The 17271-nt window shown below is 37.4% G+C and overlaps 1 protein-coding gene across 1 annotated transcript in view; it reads right to left on the bottom strand.

Moving 5' to 3' along the window:
* Positions 1–16180, bottom strand: part of LOC149449870 (teneurin-2-like) — a gene marked incomplete at its 3' end in the record, with an annotated part of 1333566 nt that extends 1317386 nt beyond the window's left edge. The window contains exon 1 of the mRNA XM_089692653.1: positions 15719–16180. The remainder of the gene's footprint in view (positions 1–15718) is intronic.
* Positions 16181–17271: the final 1091 nt, after the last annotated feature.

The following is a 17271-nucleotide window of genomic DNA, read 5'->3' as shown; positions in this document are numbered from 1 at the left end:
TTCTTTTTCAGCATGGGCCCTGGCAAAGTCTAGGTGGGCTTTTTTGTGCATGGGCTTTAGGAGTGGCTTCCTTCAGGGATGACACCCATGCATCCCATTACTCTGCAGTGTATGCCATATTGGGTCACTGGAAACAATCACCCCAGTTTTCTACTTCTTTATCTAACTGCAGTGAACTTGCATGGTGATTTTCTTCACCCTTCTCATCAGAAGATTCTCCTATCGATGTGCTAACTTCTGTGGATGGCCTGGACATCTCTGTGAGATGGTTGCAGTTCCATCTTTGTTAAATTTTTGTATCATTTTAGCTACAGTATTCTGACTGATAAAGCTTTGCTAATCTTGTATCCTTCACCTTTCTTCTGTAAAGAAATTATTTTCTTTCTCAGAGTTTGTGACATTCCTCTTCCATGTGGTGCCATTGCTGACAGCATGAAAGGGGGAAGGGGTTTTCTTTGTTAGGTAACACCCTTTTATAATCAACTGTCTGCTGGACACTTGTTTAATGAATAATTAGACTCACCCATAGTTGAATTCTTGTTAATTAGGATATTGTTGTCTAAAATTTAGTTTTGCTCCTAAGACATTTATTGGGGTGTATTAATTTTTGCAACATGGTCTTGAATGAATTTGTTAGCAAAAATACTTTTTGTGTGTGCAAATTAACAAATTTTGTTTGCAATCAATGGCCCGCAGTTGTGGGAGTTGTGGGAGTATTTTGTAGTATAGTGTCCAATAGAAAATGTTGATTCTGAAAAGAAAGTAAAGGTTTTCTGACAAATCTGTTGAGGTGTACTCATTTATGCTGAACACTGTACTTCAATTTCTGCTCTTTTTGGGGACATTGATGCTATTTGGCATTATGTAGGCAGACATGCAAAAACTCATGGACTAGGCAACCAACATCGAAAAGTGAGTCAAGGAGGTGAAAGATACCATCCAGCAGCATCCTGGCACAATAGGTCAAACTAACCAGAGATCAGGCAGATGACCTAGAGAACAGGCTACATTCCAATAATATTTGTCAGATCAGCCTCAATAAATGGGTAGAAGGGAATGAGCCAGTTGACCCCTTATAGCACTGGTTTTGTGTGGAATTTGGATCTGATAATTTGTCTGCTTGCTTTATGATAGAAAGTGGACTGGAAATCTGTTAGCATATTCTATCTTCTGGACTATAGAGAATGTTACTACATCTTGTATAGGGCCAGAGACATGAATCTACTAAAAATAAACAACTCTGTAGCCTAACCCTCTTCCCTGACTACTTTACAAGTTAGGAAACAATATACCTAATTCCAAGCTATTAAGCAGTGGCTTTGATCTATGGATATTTATTATGCTATGATTACCCAAATGCATGTTTAATATTAGGGAAAAACACTTTTTTTTACTTTCCTGGAGGATTCACGGGAATGGCTTTGCACTATTCTTCAACATCAAGTGTCTCCCCAGCTGATGGCTACTACCTGAATCCAAGGTCATATGACTTAGTAGAGTCCTTATTGCTTGATTTTCAATTCTGTGGTATACACTGCTGTTAACAATGTACCTGTCAGGGTTCTGTCCACAGCAGAAGTTCTAGGAGATCTTGCACACCTGTCAGTACCCTGCATGGCCGCAGAAGTGCACATTGGCGAAGACCCATGCTCATTGGCGCACGGACGCGAGTTGGAACACGCATGCGCATTGGCACATAGTTGTGCATGCATTGGCTCAGTTTGGTGCCAGACGGCCTTTATAAGGAGGCTCATCACTCCCTCAAGTTGCTGGTTGATCTCTGGCTCCCCAGTACCATTGTCTGTGTTCCTTTGCTATAGTGATTTCCTGTTACCGACCTGGCTTGCGCTTGGACCTGTCTTCTCTGCCTGACTCCTGACCTGACCCTGGCTTGGCTAACTGATATTCTCTCCTGCTCCTATGTGTATAACCCTGGTTATTCTGCTGACTACATCTGCTCCAATCTCCACCTGGCACTTGACCTTGGCTTTGAACTGACTATCCTGTGGTCCTCTGTTTCCCTGAAGGCTTGCATACCTCTCACAGGCGCCACCTGTTTGCAGACTCCATTCCAGTGCATCAGCTGTGCTCCTGGGTGTACCTCTAACCAGCACTCCTACAGGCGACCTGTGTTACTTTGGGCCCGACTCCTGCTGTCCCATATCCAGGGGAGTCTGGAACTTAGCCGCAAGGGAAGCCCTCTCTCCATTGGCCTCCATCACCAGGTATGTGATAGTACCTCAATAAGTATTCCATATGATAAGTTTTTGTTCTGAAGGGAAATAAATGTTTTATAAGAAACATATCAAAGCTTTCCTTTTTTATGTTGGGGTTGAAACAATTCCTGGTGTATTTTTATACGTTACTCTAAGCAACAATTATATCAACGTAATATAGTGGTGACCTGGTACCTAAAATGTAAAGCCTTCATCCCTATACAACATATACAATACACACACTTATATGTCATTTAAAGTCCCATGGGCAAAATAACTGAGTTAGACATGATCAATTTTTTAAACAAAACATGAAGTTGTTAATAAATACATCAGAGGGTTGAAAATAACTAAGTAAAAAGATAAAAATTAAATAAAAGATCGTATTCATGAAATGCGTTAAGTTGTAGGATGTATCCCCCCTTTTTTATTGGATGTGTTCTTTGAAATACTATATAAAACGATTATTTTAGGATCTGTACACTTTATGTTGGTTCTTGTCAGATATAAGAATCAACATGTTATTTTCAACCTTCTGATGTATGTATTAACAACTTCATGTTTTTTTTAATAAATTGATAATGCATAACTCCGTTTTATATGTCATGCCTCTTTTAAAGTCCCACGGGCAAAATAGTTTGTATTGTATAAGCAACAATTGTATTGTGTGTTCCAGTTCTGTATGTAATAGACATGTTTAAATGATGAACAAGTAAGACCTGCTTTTATTTCAAACAACCAGTTTTTAATTAGTCAAAACATTTATATTTGAAACTAAAGGGCATACCATTAATACTAAGTATTATTCCAGAATTCTAAATTGGAATAATAAGCCCTTTCTTTTAAGAAGTAATTTCTCAAAGGATCCACAGCTGCTTTAAGTCAATCACTATTTGGCATTTTAACAATGCAATATAAATCTACGTATGGTATAAACCTCTTCTGGCTATTAATCTAGCTAAATTAGATTGCAAGATCAGACAAGACGTTAAGTAGTATATATTCCAAAGTCTGTCTCTGGTATTACCAAATCTTTACCAATTATAGTTGTCAAGTATTGCAGAACTAGTATTTATGACAGTGTACTTACAGATTGTGGCTATTTAATACAGATTTTGAAATATTGAGTTACAAACATGCAGGTTATAAACTATTGCACTGGAATACTGTATAATTAAAATAAAATGTAAAGTTAGAATACAAATACCATTTTTAACCTCCTTAGCATAAACCAAGAACATTATTTGGGCTTGGAATTCTATGTAAAAATGTATAACCCCAGATTTTCAAATCTAATCAACGGAAATACTTGGTGTTATTGACAGGGATGTTTCAAATGGTGAGGGGTGAAGGATCAGTAAAAGAATCTGTTTACTGGTAATCCCTTTTGTTTTGGAAATGCAAAAGCAATCTGCTCTGAGCATACTATGTTCATGGCTGTCAGATCCTGTCCAGCTGCAGAGAAGGAGCAAACTGAGTACTGTCGCCACATTTTTCAGGACCAAGGTAGACATGCATTTTTAACAGGCCCCTAATGTCTTCATAAAATTGACAATCTGAATATAATATCACATAGGGATTGTCAGCTTCCTTGTGATAGTAATCAGCAACCAGGCAACATATATTAAGCACTGGTGCACAAACCTGAGTGAGAGGAATAACTTTACGGCCATTCTTAATAGTTAAAGCATACCAATGGTCACAATGTAAAGTCATATATTCATTTCCACATTGTATTTCAATTATTTCTAGCCTACTAATATTAATCTGGATGATCCTGAAGTTTGTAAGCTTACTTTGTGAAGATCTCCATACATTTACTTTCTTGTTACATGTATTTGTTATGCCTTGTGAGTAGTCACTGCTGCATCACAGTATTTACAGAGCCTGTCTTCTGAACTACAGTAATTCAGTGATTTGAGCTCTGATGAAGAAGGGTCTCCCTTCGAAATGCGTCAGCCTCACTTTGAGAGTCTACCCTCGTGACATGACTCACATTAGCTCTACACTCCCTAGTTCCTTTGAGGATCTGTAATGCTTGTTTTACATCCTTGTTTGTGAGTATATATATTTTATTTAATAAAATCACTGAATTATTGAGGTAATGCGCAAAGTTGGTGCGCTCTCTTTTTTGCTTCACTTCACAGTATTAGTTGGACTTCCCCAGCCTTGTTGTAGAGCATCCTTCCATGCACTGGTGGAATTATTTTGAGGTTCCTCGATTGCTCCACCTGTGGTTTTAAACCTAGAGCACAGGATGTGTTATCTTTGTATAAGCATGCAGTGAAGCCATGGAGTTATAGAAAGAGATGTCCAGCAGACAGGGAGAACTTAGAACATGAAAGGAGTTTTTCAAGTAAGAGTATAATTGGACTGTCCAAGATAACTATTGTTTGTATTATTACAATACTAATATTATAAAACAAAAGTGTATAATTTGACCATAGATTTCCTTTAACCCTAAACCGATGAGCTGTAAAGGTTTTTAAAGAGTCACCTATTTGACGTTCAGAATATGATCAGAATTTGTAAAGTTTGATATATATGGTCTCCATTTACTGAACACAGTCCAGTAAATAAAATTTTAGTGCGCACTAAAATTATTTTTTGCAGATTTTTTTAACTTAAATTATAGCTTTGAAAAACATTTGAGAAAATGTCATGCACCATGCAACAACAAACATTTTGTTCTAATGGTTCTCTGCTTTTAGAAAACATAACATTTTGGTTTTTTTTTTTCAAATGTGTGATGAAATAAAATTCAACTTTTTTGCAAGGTTTTCTAGAGAAAAAAATTACATTGAGGGGGTTATTGTGGCTCATCAAAAACAGAAGGGTCAGAACATAAATTAGGGTACACCAATTTTAGCAACCTTAGTCAAGTTCTTCTGAGGAAGACACTGCAGTCTATGGTGATGGACACAGTGTCAGACCACTGCCACCTCCACCAGCTTGTGACAAATGGCTAGTCAATCTCACAGCACTGTTACTGATATACAGCAATGGCACTCTCATCCTCACCCTGCACAAAGTTTTTCAAGCCCTAAGTGACAATTGAGTGAGAGAGATCTTTTATGAGTATGAAATTTACCCCTTATACCCCAAATCAATCACTGACACCAGATATTTATATTGTAAAATTAGTAATAACAATCATGACTTAAGGTAAATGTCCGTAATACACTCTGTCACCGCAGACAGGTATATCCAGAGATTTATCATATAGTAGCACTCTTCAAAGAGACAGGGATGTTTAAGTTCTATGTTAGTGCCTTAGAGACAATATTAACATTTTGGGAAATATTGTGTAAACAAAAGTTAAAAAATGGTGCAAACTAAATATTTACAGAAAAAAAAGGAAAAAAAAAGACAATACAACAGAGAAATTCAAAGTGTTTAAGAATAAAAATACTTAACAAAGTCCAGTTCTGTATGTTTGGTAAAGTTCAATCACTGAGCAAGATGAATTAGTGGTTATCGTAAGTCTTTGATGGTAAAAGCTCCAGACTACTGATGGAGCCCCTCTTTTATGGTCCTTGAGTAGGTTGTGGACATAAATGATCTCACTGATGAAAAGGTCTAAGAAATGCCAGATGGTATGTCACTGTGTTTATGACCATGTAGTGTAGTGGCCACCCCCTAAAATACAGTTTTATATAGGCATTATTATCTTCAAATACTTACAGGTTGCATTCTGGTAAGTTGTGTATTAGTTTCCAGCATGTAATTTCCATTCCAGAGATACTAAACATGATATTCCTCAAATAGATCTGTCATTCAGGAGGTGGGAGACAGCTATCTCATCTCAGTATACAATAGCCTAGTCATGTGTGATCATGATCCATTCAGTATTTTCTTCCACATTCAAATATGTAATAAATAGTGATACAGCTTTATCATATCTGATTTTATGAATTAGGTGTAGATTTTGAAGCTGAATTGGAGCAGGGGTCTTTTGCGGATCAAATAGGATAGCAGAGATCAGGCCTAAATGCTTTTATGATATAAATTAGCCTTGGGTAAGACATTTTATTACATGGCTTATATGCCAAAAGGGTTTAATTACCCTGCAGACCATGCATGACAGAACTGAAAGATTTTTACAGTTTTACAATGGGTCAATCCCAATTCTCTCAGAGGAATGTGATAACCATCTAGATGTTTATTCCTAGAAGACATGGAGAGGATAAATAAACCCTGACATACTGTAATGTTCTGTCCAGATCTCCTGTTAAGACATCAAATAGGCATTTACAGTTCTAGCAAATCCCTGTTTAACCACTTTCAGGCCACCCGCCCGCATTGTACTGCAGATGGATGGCAGCTACAGGACCAGCGATATACCCGTATATCGCTGGTCTTTTGCCAAGACAGGGGGGCATGCATCCCTACCCCAACCCATCTGGTGTGTCCACTGGACACAGCAGAATGGGAATCCCAGTAATTGGGACCCATTGATCATGTGATTACTATGAAAACAAAGCTTTTATGAATCAATGTGATTCATAAAAGCTTTGCTTCTGTTCCTGAAGAGCTGTGATTGGCCCACAGATCTCACATGACACATGGGGCCAATCACAACACCCTGTACCATGTGACCAGCTGGAGCCAATCACAGATCACTATTATATTGAACTGTCATGAACTTGGCACATTCATGAAAGTTCAAAGCATTAGCATTGCATAGGAATGATCTTCATTACTCCTGTATTGCAAAGTTGAAAAAAAAAAAAAAAATCCCTGATAACCCCCCCAGAGTAGTACAATGTTACTATGATAACATTGCAGAACTCTGATGAAAGTATTTAAAAAAAATAGTAAAAAAATTAACATAATGTTTATAAAAAATGTTTAAAAAAATTGAAAGAAGTTTTTTTTAACTACTTGCTGCCTGCCCGCCAACAATGTGCGGGCGAGTGGTGGGCAAAGTGGCATAATCTTATGTCACTTTCTATATCCTAGTGTGCGTGTGTCCCTTGCTGCCCCCTATGCTATCTAGGGATAGAAGAATGAACACGGCAAAAGCACTACATTTTACACGCAAATATTAGATTAGCACATTTAACTCTTTGATCGCCCCATTACCTAGCCAGTGCCATTAGTACAGTGTCACTATATAGAATTTTTCACTGATCACTGTATTAATGCCACTAGAAACATCAGATAGTATCAGGGTCAATTAGCACCCCATCCATCCAGGGTTAGTTAGTGTTAGATTGCCCGCACACTATCACACTCACGCTATAGGGTTGCTGATCACCGCCATTACTAGTATAGTGTTTGTACAGATCAGAATATTGATCATGAACAGAACTATACTAGTGTCTCCTTTGTATGGTATCCCCAAAAAAAGCAGTGTTAGCAGCATCAGCCCCGTTCGTTGTCAGAATTAGTGTTTAGCCCTTCCACTGTTTTTCACAGAAGATTTGTATTGATTGTGGTCCAAAGCAATTGGACCACAATATGGCATATATGTATATATAGGGAATATATGTAACAGCAGAGAACATGGGCATATGATGAATTGGATCTGTGGACCAATATGATCACAATTCATTCTTTTATGTAATGCCCATGTTGAGGGTTAGGCCCAAAAAATTTTTACATTCAGATACTGTGATTGGTTTCCATGAACATTCTAGAGATCTAGAGTCTAATAGACCACAGATTTCTCAAGAAAAGAATACCTGTCACTGCCTATTGCTATCACAGGGGATATTTACATACCCTGTGATAACAATAAAAGTGATCAGAAAATAATAAAAAAAAAGCAAAATAAATAATTAAAAAAAAAATTCACCCCCACCTCCATGCCTGCGCACAAAGGCAAACGAAAGCGGTGATCCCATGGCAGTATGTAAATAGAGATTTCACTATGCATGTGAGGTATCATCACAAACTTCAGATCAAGGGCAGTAATTCTAGTACTAGACCTCCTGTGTAAATCTAAAGTGGTGACCTGTAAAGGCTTTTAACCACTTCCATACAGGGTACTTTTTCCACCTTCCTTCCAGGTCAATTTTCAGGTTTCAGTGCTCTCACACTTTAAATGACAATTGCGCAGTCATACAACACTGTACCCAAACTAAAATTATATGATTTTCTTCACATAACTAGAGCTTTCTTTTGGTGGTATTTAATCACTGCCAGGGTTTTTATTTTTTGCTAAATTAACAAAAAAAGACAGAACATTTTGAAAAAAACCTTTTTGTTTCTGTTATAAAAGTTTGCAAATAAATTATTGTTCATAAATTTAGGCCAAGATGTATTCTGCTACATTTCTTTGATGAAAAAAACCCAAATTAGTATTTATTATTTAGCCTGTAGGAAAGTTATAGAGTTCACAAACAATGGGATATAACTGAAAATTGATCAATCCTGAAGTACTGACAGCCAATCTAATTTCTTGAGGTCCAAGAATGTCAGAACAGTATATCCCCAAAATGACCCCTTTTTGCAAAGTAGACAGTCCGACGTACTTCATAAGAGGCATGGCGAGTTTTTTTGAAGTTGTAATTTTTTTGTCATAATTTGTCAGAAAATGAAGAAATTAAATTATTTTCACTATTTTTTTTTTACATACTGTCACCAGTGCAGTACAGCATCATCATATAACTGGTGATCAGGGACACTGACTGATAACTGAAACTTTTTTTTTTTTAATTACGTTTTTTTTCTCTTTTTTAAGATTTTTTTTTTCATATTGCACTATGACCAAAGTAATATAATGTTTTTTTTTGTGATTAGCTGTGATTGGCCACGGCTAATCACATGACACAGCTAGGCTGTGATTGGCCCAGCTTGTGCATGTGATCACTGTGACCATTCACAGCTAGACACATTTGTATACAATGGATGGCTTCCTTTCATGCCGTCCATTGTATACGACTGTCATGTGACCTGCTGTCATTAGCCACAGCAGGTCACATGGTACTCGCAACAGAGCTGATACACAGATCTGCCATCGGCCGTGTCCGATATACACTGCTGGTGACAGATCTCGCCACAGCGCGGGCATGCGCAATGCGCGTTCTGGAAAGGATTCCATATGGCGTCCACCCGGAGGGACAAGCTATAGCCAGATGGTGGCCGGGCAGCAACTGGTTAAAGCATCAGCTATGAATATTACAAATTTTTGTAATTTGTTGCAGATGCACGGGCGTGCGCAATTTTAAAGCATGCAATGTTTGGTATCCATTTATTTGGCATACCATCATCTTTTATATGCTACCAAACAATTGGGCAATATATTGTGCTTTTGTGCATTAAAATTCTAAAAATTGTATCTGTCCAAAAAATTTGCATTTGAAAAATCACTGCGCAAATACTGTGTGACATTAAAAATTTCAACACCCACTGTTATATTTTTAAAGCAGAGGCCCTAGAGAATAAATCATTGTGGGGGGTTCAAAGTAATATTCCAGCAAAAAAACTTTTTATTCAGGCAAACAAAGTGTCAGAAAAGGCCTTGTCTTCAATTGGTTAGAAAAGTGGGTGATGTCTGGCATAAGCTTCTAGTGTTGGCCCTGAAATGCCAGGATAATAGAAGCACCCCCCCCCCCCCAAATGAACCCTTTTTGGAAAGCAGACACTCCAAGGTATTTGCTAAGAGGCATGGTGAGTATTTTTCAGATCTTATTTATTGCCACAAGTTTTTTGGAAAATGAACAAAGAAAACGAATATGTATTTTTTCTTTTATTCTTTTTCAAAACCTTGTGACAAAAGTTATACCTGCAAAATACTCACCTTGCTTCTTATCAAATTCCTTGGGGTGTCTACTTTCCAAAAAGGGGTCATTTGGGAACCTCTGAAACTGTGATAGGTAGTGAGGAAGTGATATGAGGAAATATTTCCTTTGAAAGCCTGGAGGTGACCATTGGATTTTGGTGGTGTGTATGTGGTACATGTGGTATCTCCATACTCAACAGACGTAGCAGAATGTGTTTTGGGGTTTTATTCTACATATACCCATGGCATATGTGAGAACTATATCATTTAACTGACAACTTTATGTAAAAAAAAAAAAATAGTTTTGTTATTTTCCAAAACATTTTTGGCAAACAATAAAATGTTCCATGGACTCAACATGTCTCCCAGCAAATTCAGTGGGGTGTCTGCTTTCCAAAAAAGAGTAATTTGGGTGGGGGGTTGTACTGCCCTGGCATTTTAGCCCCTCAAGAAATACAGGCAGTCAGAAAGTAAAAACTGTAAACTCCAATATATATATATACACTAGTTTGCAGATGCTATACCTTTCCCACAAACCAATTAATATACGTGTATCGGGATTTTTTTTTACCAGAGACATGTAACAGAATACATTTTTGCCTAAATTTATGACTAATTTTGAGTTTACTATATATTTTTTATAACCAAAAGTAAAAAATATAGTTTTTTTTTTTTTTTTAGGTTTTTTTCCTTTATATCACAAAAAATAAAAATCCATTGGTGATCAAATACCACAAATGAAAGCTCTATTAAAATAGCACAGTGCTGAATTGCAAAAAATGGCCTGGTCATTAAGGGGAGTAAATCTTCTGGCAGGCAAGTGGTTAATAAATATTAACTAACTGATGGTATAGCAGAATGGTTAACAGCTATTCCAGAGTTGAGCTAGTAGGCATTTTAAAATTCTGGACCTTTATAGAAATGTCAAGTTAAAAGGCTATTGAAATGAACTACTGGGATTATGGAAAGGAATTCACTGGTGGTAAATGTCCCTATTCTACAAAAATGACATTGCTGACTTTGGAATTATGAACAACATGGCTGCCTGGCCCTCCTACACAACCTTTTGGGGTGCCCAGTCTGCATTATCATCACACAAAGGGTAAGACTGAATCATATCAGCTTTTCTTTCCATAATCCTGAGATGTGAAAGAGGGACATCGTTAAGTATAAAATAGGCAATAGAAGGGCATAATCTTGTCATACACCAAACTATGTGAACCATTAAGAATATACATACATTGTTGGTTAAGTGAAACAGTGCTTTTCTTACCAATAATTTTCCTTTATACTGGCTGTTTAGAATAACACAATTATTTGGAAGTTGGAGAAAAAGTTTAGTGTAGTATAGCTCTTCTGATAGTCAGAGTTAATTTTGTAATAGAGGTACAGTATATACATTAGAAAAAAAGAGGGGCAACTGAGGAAGTATGACATGTCAAAGGGATCAGGTTCCAAAAGAGGGACCATCCCTCTGAATCCAATATATGGTTGATATGGTTGGTAATTATACATTTCTACATATACTATGTATACTTCATACAACTTTACGTACTGTATATAGATTCTATTCAAATTAGTTCTCTCTATGTGGATTTTATATGCATTTTGTCACATTTATACTGAAAATAAAATCTGCAATTGCTCTCCCAAAGAAGTACAACATTATACATTCATTATGCATTTTTAAATAATCCTAAATGTACAGTTTAATTTCTTTTTTAAATGCTAGATTAGCCTTTTCATAAAAAATGAAAAGGTGAACTAAAGCACAATACCCTCCATACTCCCTCAGTCCCTGCTGCAATTAATAGGTTACACAAACAAAAGGTTACACATGAAATGTCTTTACAGCTGATCACTTTAGAGTTAACCACAAATGAGGGACCTAGAGTTATTGCTCTTACTCTGGTGTGTATATCGATATATAGCATGTGTAGTGCAATCTTTTAACACTAACACATTTTTTTCACCTATCTATATTACTATCACAAAGGGACTAACAGGTTCCCATGTGATAGCAATGGGCAGGTAACATGTTTTGTTGATAGAGAAATCACTGGTCTTTAAGATCCCTAATGTCTCCCCTGTCCTCTGCTCCAACAAATCAAGCACAGATGGATTTCTAGACAAGATTTTGGTGATGCTGAAACCAGAAATGCTGACAGCTGAATGCTTTCTCAGTTCACATTACACAGAGGACCTCAGAGAATGTAAGCTCTCCAAGCTCCCCATACTCACCTGATGTCATTAGTTGTGGTCCCTGGCTCCTGGGGAGAACATGTGAGCCTAAACACCACCAAGTGGGGGTTCGACAAATGGGGAAACGGCACTCATAAGTCCAGAAAAAGTGATCAGATGGCTCTATGGTCACCCAGATAATTCTTACCCAAATGCCATAGCCTGCTGAGCAACAAAGAAAGATGCTTACATATGTCCTGAAGCTGTGAGTTTGTTTCAACCTTTTCAGATTTTGGACCTAAAATCCTGAACTAGTTAAACTGTAGTCAGTTATCTATAGCAGTTACATAGAGACACCTCTGCGCATTGTTGAATACCTTGTAGAGCTACCTGGGAGACCCAAACCCCAAGTCGCTTTATTATACAATAAAGACTTTCCATCCACCCTACCACACATTATTGGTCAGTTGAGGCTGCTCATCACCAGGATGGACCAATTGCAAGCAAAAGTAAGTGGGAAGGAAGTGGACAAAATTATATTAACATATATTTTAAACCATCTTGAACTTTTATAACTAAAGACCACTGTCTAATAGTATAAACAAGTCCCAAATCCATTTACTATGGGATAACAAGCCTCATAACCTAAGCCAAAATATTCTTCCCTTTCATTAGTGTCACCCAAGTTCACCCTTCCAGAAACTCAAGCTCCCAGTGGGAGGGTTTTAGCAACTGATATAGTGCATTCAAACCAGAAGACATTAGGCAGGAATAAGTATAGCCAAGTGCTGATCGATAAGGTACAGCCTACATCACAGTATCAACTCTTCTCTGACTTCAGGAACAGTGCAGTATTGCTGTCACACCATCACATAAAGCTATATTAGGTGGACTTCAATAGCAGGCTCAACAGGTATTTGTGGGACTTTGCAGAGGGTTAAGAAAAACTGTAAGCACAGATGCACTTATAATAAAGTACTGAAACACATCATTTTTTTTAATGGGAGGTCATAGTTCTACTTTAAGGAGCCCTACAATGTATCTCTAAGTGCTTTCAATGCAAAGCAATAGCAGTTTGGAGAAAGTAAAAAGAACACAGGTTCACTTTTTTTAAAACTGTTAAAAACTGTAACAAAGTTAAAAGTGGTATTCATAATAAAAGACAGTTGAAACCAATTTGGCTTTAACTGACTATACCAGGGGGTAGCTTTCCTCATAGACTAAATACAGGCTTGCTGTTGTAGGAACAATTTAGTTTCGTTCTCAATAATGTGATAATAACAAAAAGTGTTAATAGTGTCAAATGTACAGGGTGCCACATGTATTTACCCTGCAGCTGAAAATATGTAATAAATAAAAGAAAAGGTATAGGAAATAAAACATTTATATAGTAAACATGTATACCAAGTTTGGAATATATCTAATTTGATATTCTAAACTCAGATTATATATGCCAACATTACAGAAATGTAAAAATATAATTAAGCAATCCAAAAAAGATAATACCATAGGTGCACTGCATTATAAAACGTGTATTTCCAGCTCCTGTACAAAAAGTTTTAGACTTAAGCTGCATATAAACATTCTCCTAGGAGACTATAACATTACGGGAAGCAAATGCCAAGTGTAAACCCACTAATAAGCAAGATAGATGTGTAACATCAATACTCAGACAAGGGTTTTTCAGCTTTCTCACAATCATTTTACGGTAAACTCTTTTTTTTGAGGCTTGAAACTCAGAAGAAAGTGAAAAGGGGTACATTAAAATGTCAATAAATAATGTGAGGACTTTAGCATTCATATAATTTTTTGTGTCCATGCACATTTAATAAAAACATATGTCAATAATTAAAGTTATCAACATAAGGTCATAATATACATAACTGAAGCCATCTAGGCCTCTGTAATTCCAAGATGTACATTTAATATTTTTGATATCTTAAAAGTCCAGATGCTCACATCAATGCTCACATTTCAGATCAGTGAACTCATTGATGAATTGTGTTCCATATGAAATAAAGTATCAGGGTTTTATATTTCATTACATTATGAGATCGAAGGACCATGAACATATCTAAAACTATCTATAACTCAGTCATTTCAGAACAGTGGTGACTTTTATGCCAGCCTTCTATTGAAGTGTAAGCCTGTGTAATAAAATGATTATTTAAGACCAGCAAAGCAAGAAATCATGAATCTCTTTTATTTCATCCAGTTATGAACAGATTTAACATAGCAGATAAATAAATAGAGGTGAGCTTTTAAACCAAAGGGCACTAGAACTTCAGTGGTACAAAATAAATAAATAAAAAATTGCATATTTGCATCTCTCAATAGATGGCTCATGAACCATACACGTAAGTTCATGGAAAACTTTATAATGACTTATTTACTTTTAAGGACAGCATAAGTTTATTTATTTATTTATTTTTTAATCTACTACAGTTTTCTTCTTTATAAGTAATTTGAATATGTAGTGTAGGTGTTGTTTCCAAGTAAACTTAAATTTACTGGCTCTGTCGTTTTATTTTCTGATATGCTAACAATGATAGACAACCAGAAATTCCTAATTTGTGCAAAGGAACTGTTTAGTAGCTGTTTGCCACAATCAATAACATCTCAGTTAACAGAAATTTTACAACTGTAAACAGAATTGATTTGTTTTTAACTGTACCAACTTGTCATTATGCATTGATTTCTTCTTCACCTGCAGTTAAACATCACGCAGCTGAACTGACTGTCAACTCTTTATTGTTGCCTTCAGCAATTAGTTAAAATTTAAAATCTGACAGCATCAAACCTGCATGTGTGTGTACACAAAGACACGTTTGTGTGTTATTAAATAACCCAACTGCATATTTCTTTAGCTATGATTTATGTTGTCAAGCTTGTAACATTACCATACAGGCCTTACAATGCTGCTGACATGATTACCTTAAAACCACCAGCAATTTCAGAACCACTAAACAAGACATTGCTCCTCTCCAAAACTCTTAAGTCTGGAATTTATTATTCAGAGCAATTTAGCCGTAGCTCAATCATTATGGACACACAGCATGCGGTGGCACTACAGCACTTATATGTTTTTATTATCATTTACAAACAAGAATGCTGTCTGTTATTGCCTCCTGCTGCAATGATGCAAAAACAGCATCCCTTTTTTTTCTTTCATTTGGAATTCAGATGACTCCTTTCTCCTTCATCCCAAAAAAAAAAAAAAAAGCAAGGATGTATCTCATCATATACGGTATGCACCTGTACTTTAATTTCTACAGATTAGCCAGATGCATTGCTATGAAACATAATGTTAAAAAAAAAAAGAGTTAAAAAAAACAAAGCACCAATGTCAGCTAAGGACTTAACGTACAACTATGTACTTTCCAAAGTCCTTAGATCTCCCAAGCCGTTGTCACTCATTTCAGAGATGTGTACACGCGTAGTAGGTGCACATGGAGTTGAAAACCTCTAGTGACGACAACGGTGGTATGGGAAGTGACAGCTTTAGCATGCATAAGCAATCAGCATACAGTACCCAAGGGATAATAATAATAAAAAAGAATAATGATAATAATTGTAATAATAAGGATGTTACCAGTGACTCCTACAGCGTCCCTGCGGTAATGATCTGCAGTAACTTGAATCCTTGTGTCCCTCTCCCACGTCTTAATTGTCCCGGAGCTTCACAGTACAAGGCTATCCCATAGCGGCCAGTAAGTCCCAGCAATCCAAAAACGTGCCGCCCTATTACTACAACCCCCAGCGATAGGCAAGTGAAGCAGGCAAGCCACTGCAGCTCCGTGTATTGAATGAAGCCAAGGCGCAGACTGAATGGAGAGGACGTCCAATCCCCGGTCTCGTAGCTCCAACGTTCACAATCAGAGCAGACTGGGAGCTACCACTAGGAGCTCAGGCCAGGGAGAGTGTCGGAGAGACGAGGCCACGAGCTCCAGTGCGGAGCCGCTTCAGCACCACGGACAGCTACCCGCCGCTTCAGCACCACGGACAAGCAGCTCGCCGCTTCAGCACCATGGACAGCTACTCTCTGCCTGCCGCATCAGCACCCCTCTCCTACCTACCAGCGTCATTCACATGGGAGCCGATCGTTTAGGTTGCAGCAGAACATCACGTACCACTAGATTTACTTTACAAAAAGGTGGAGCTGGGGAATGGGTGCTAGGTACACAACGCCTACTGATTTATTATTTTTATTATTGTTTTATTATTATGACTTTTTTTTCTAGTGATTGCTTGTACAGTGTTGAGCTTTTCCTACGCTGTCCGTAGGTTGTGGATTTCGCACGTGTTTCTCTTGCTTTTCAGTTCCTTGCAGGAGGTGGGGATAAAAGACTCGCCAGCGCGTCATTCAGAGCATTATCCATCGGCTGCCAAAAGCTTTGATTCCTTTACTGTATTTGCCAAGTGCTATCTGTGAAACAATGTCCTGTCATTGGCATCTCATGCTTTCATATGCTTAATAACCTATATACATAATAATTAATAACGTGTATATATGGCTTAATAAGTATATATTTAAAATAAAAAAAATACAAAGACAACTCTCTCGCTCTTTCTCTCTCTCGCTCTCTCTCTCCTGTATTATTTACTAATCAAGCTTCAAAGTGGTAACCAATTTATATTCTTATCAGATCTAGGATCTAGGGCTCTCTACATGGTCATACCTCATTCTTTTAGATCAGTGGTGGTCAGCTTTGTTAGGGGGGTGCTTAAGTGTGGCCCTTGACATCACCAAGGGGCCACATTTAGAATTCAGTGGTGTCAGAGACAACAGATACATGGCAGGATATAGTCGAAGACTTTGGGCATGATGCCGGAGATGATTGGAAACTGTGGACATAATACAGAAGGCCAGATACTATGGACAGTATACAAGAGATGGTCAGAGACTGTAGATATAATACAAGTGATGCTCAAAGACTGCAGATGTGATACAAAACATAATCTGCAACTGCAGACATAACACAAAAGATGGTAAGGGACTGCAGACAAGACACTAGAGATGGTCAGAGACTGCAGACAACATACTAGAGATGGTCAGAGACTGCAGACATGATACTAGAAATGGTCAGAGACTGCCACCCACTACTTCAAGTGATTGTAAAGGCAACAGAGCAGTCCCTTACTGCC

Source organism: Staurois parvus, unplaced genomic scaffold (assembly GCF_062004578.1).
Source record: "Staurois parvus isolate SC_StPar_1 unplaced genomic scaffold, SC_StPar_1.0 ptg000598l, whole genome shotgun sequence".
Lineage (NCBI taxonomy): Eukaryota > Metazoa > Chordata > Amphibia > Anura > Ranidae > Staurois > Staurois parvus.
The sequence above is the reverse complement of the archived record's forward strand: the minus strand, read 5'-3'. Positions and strand labels throughout refer to the sequence as shown.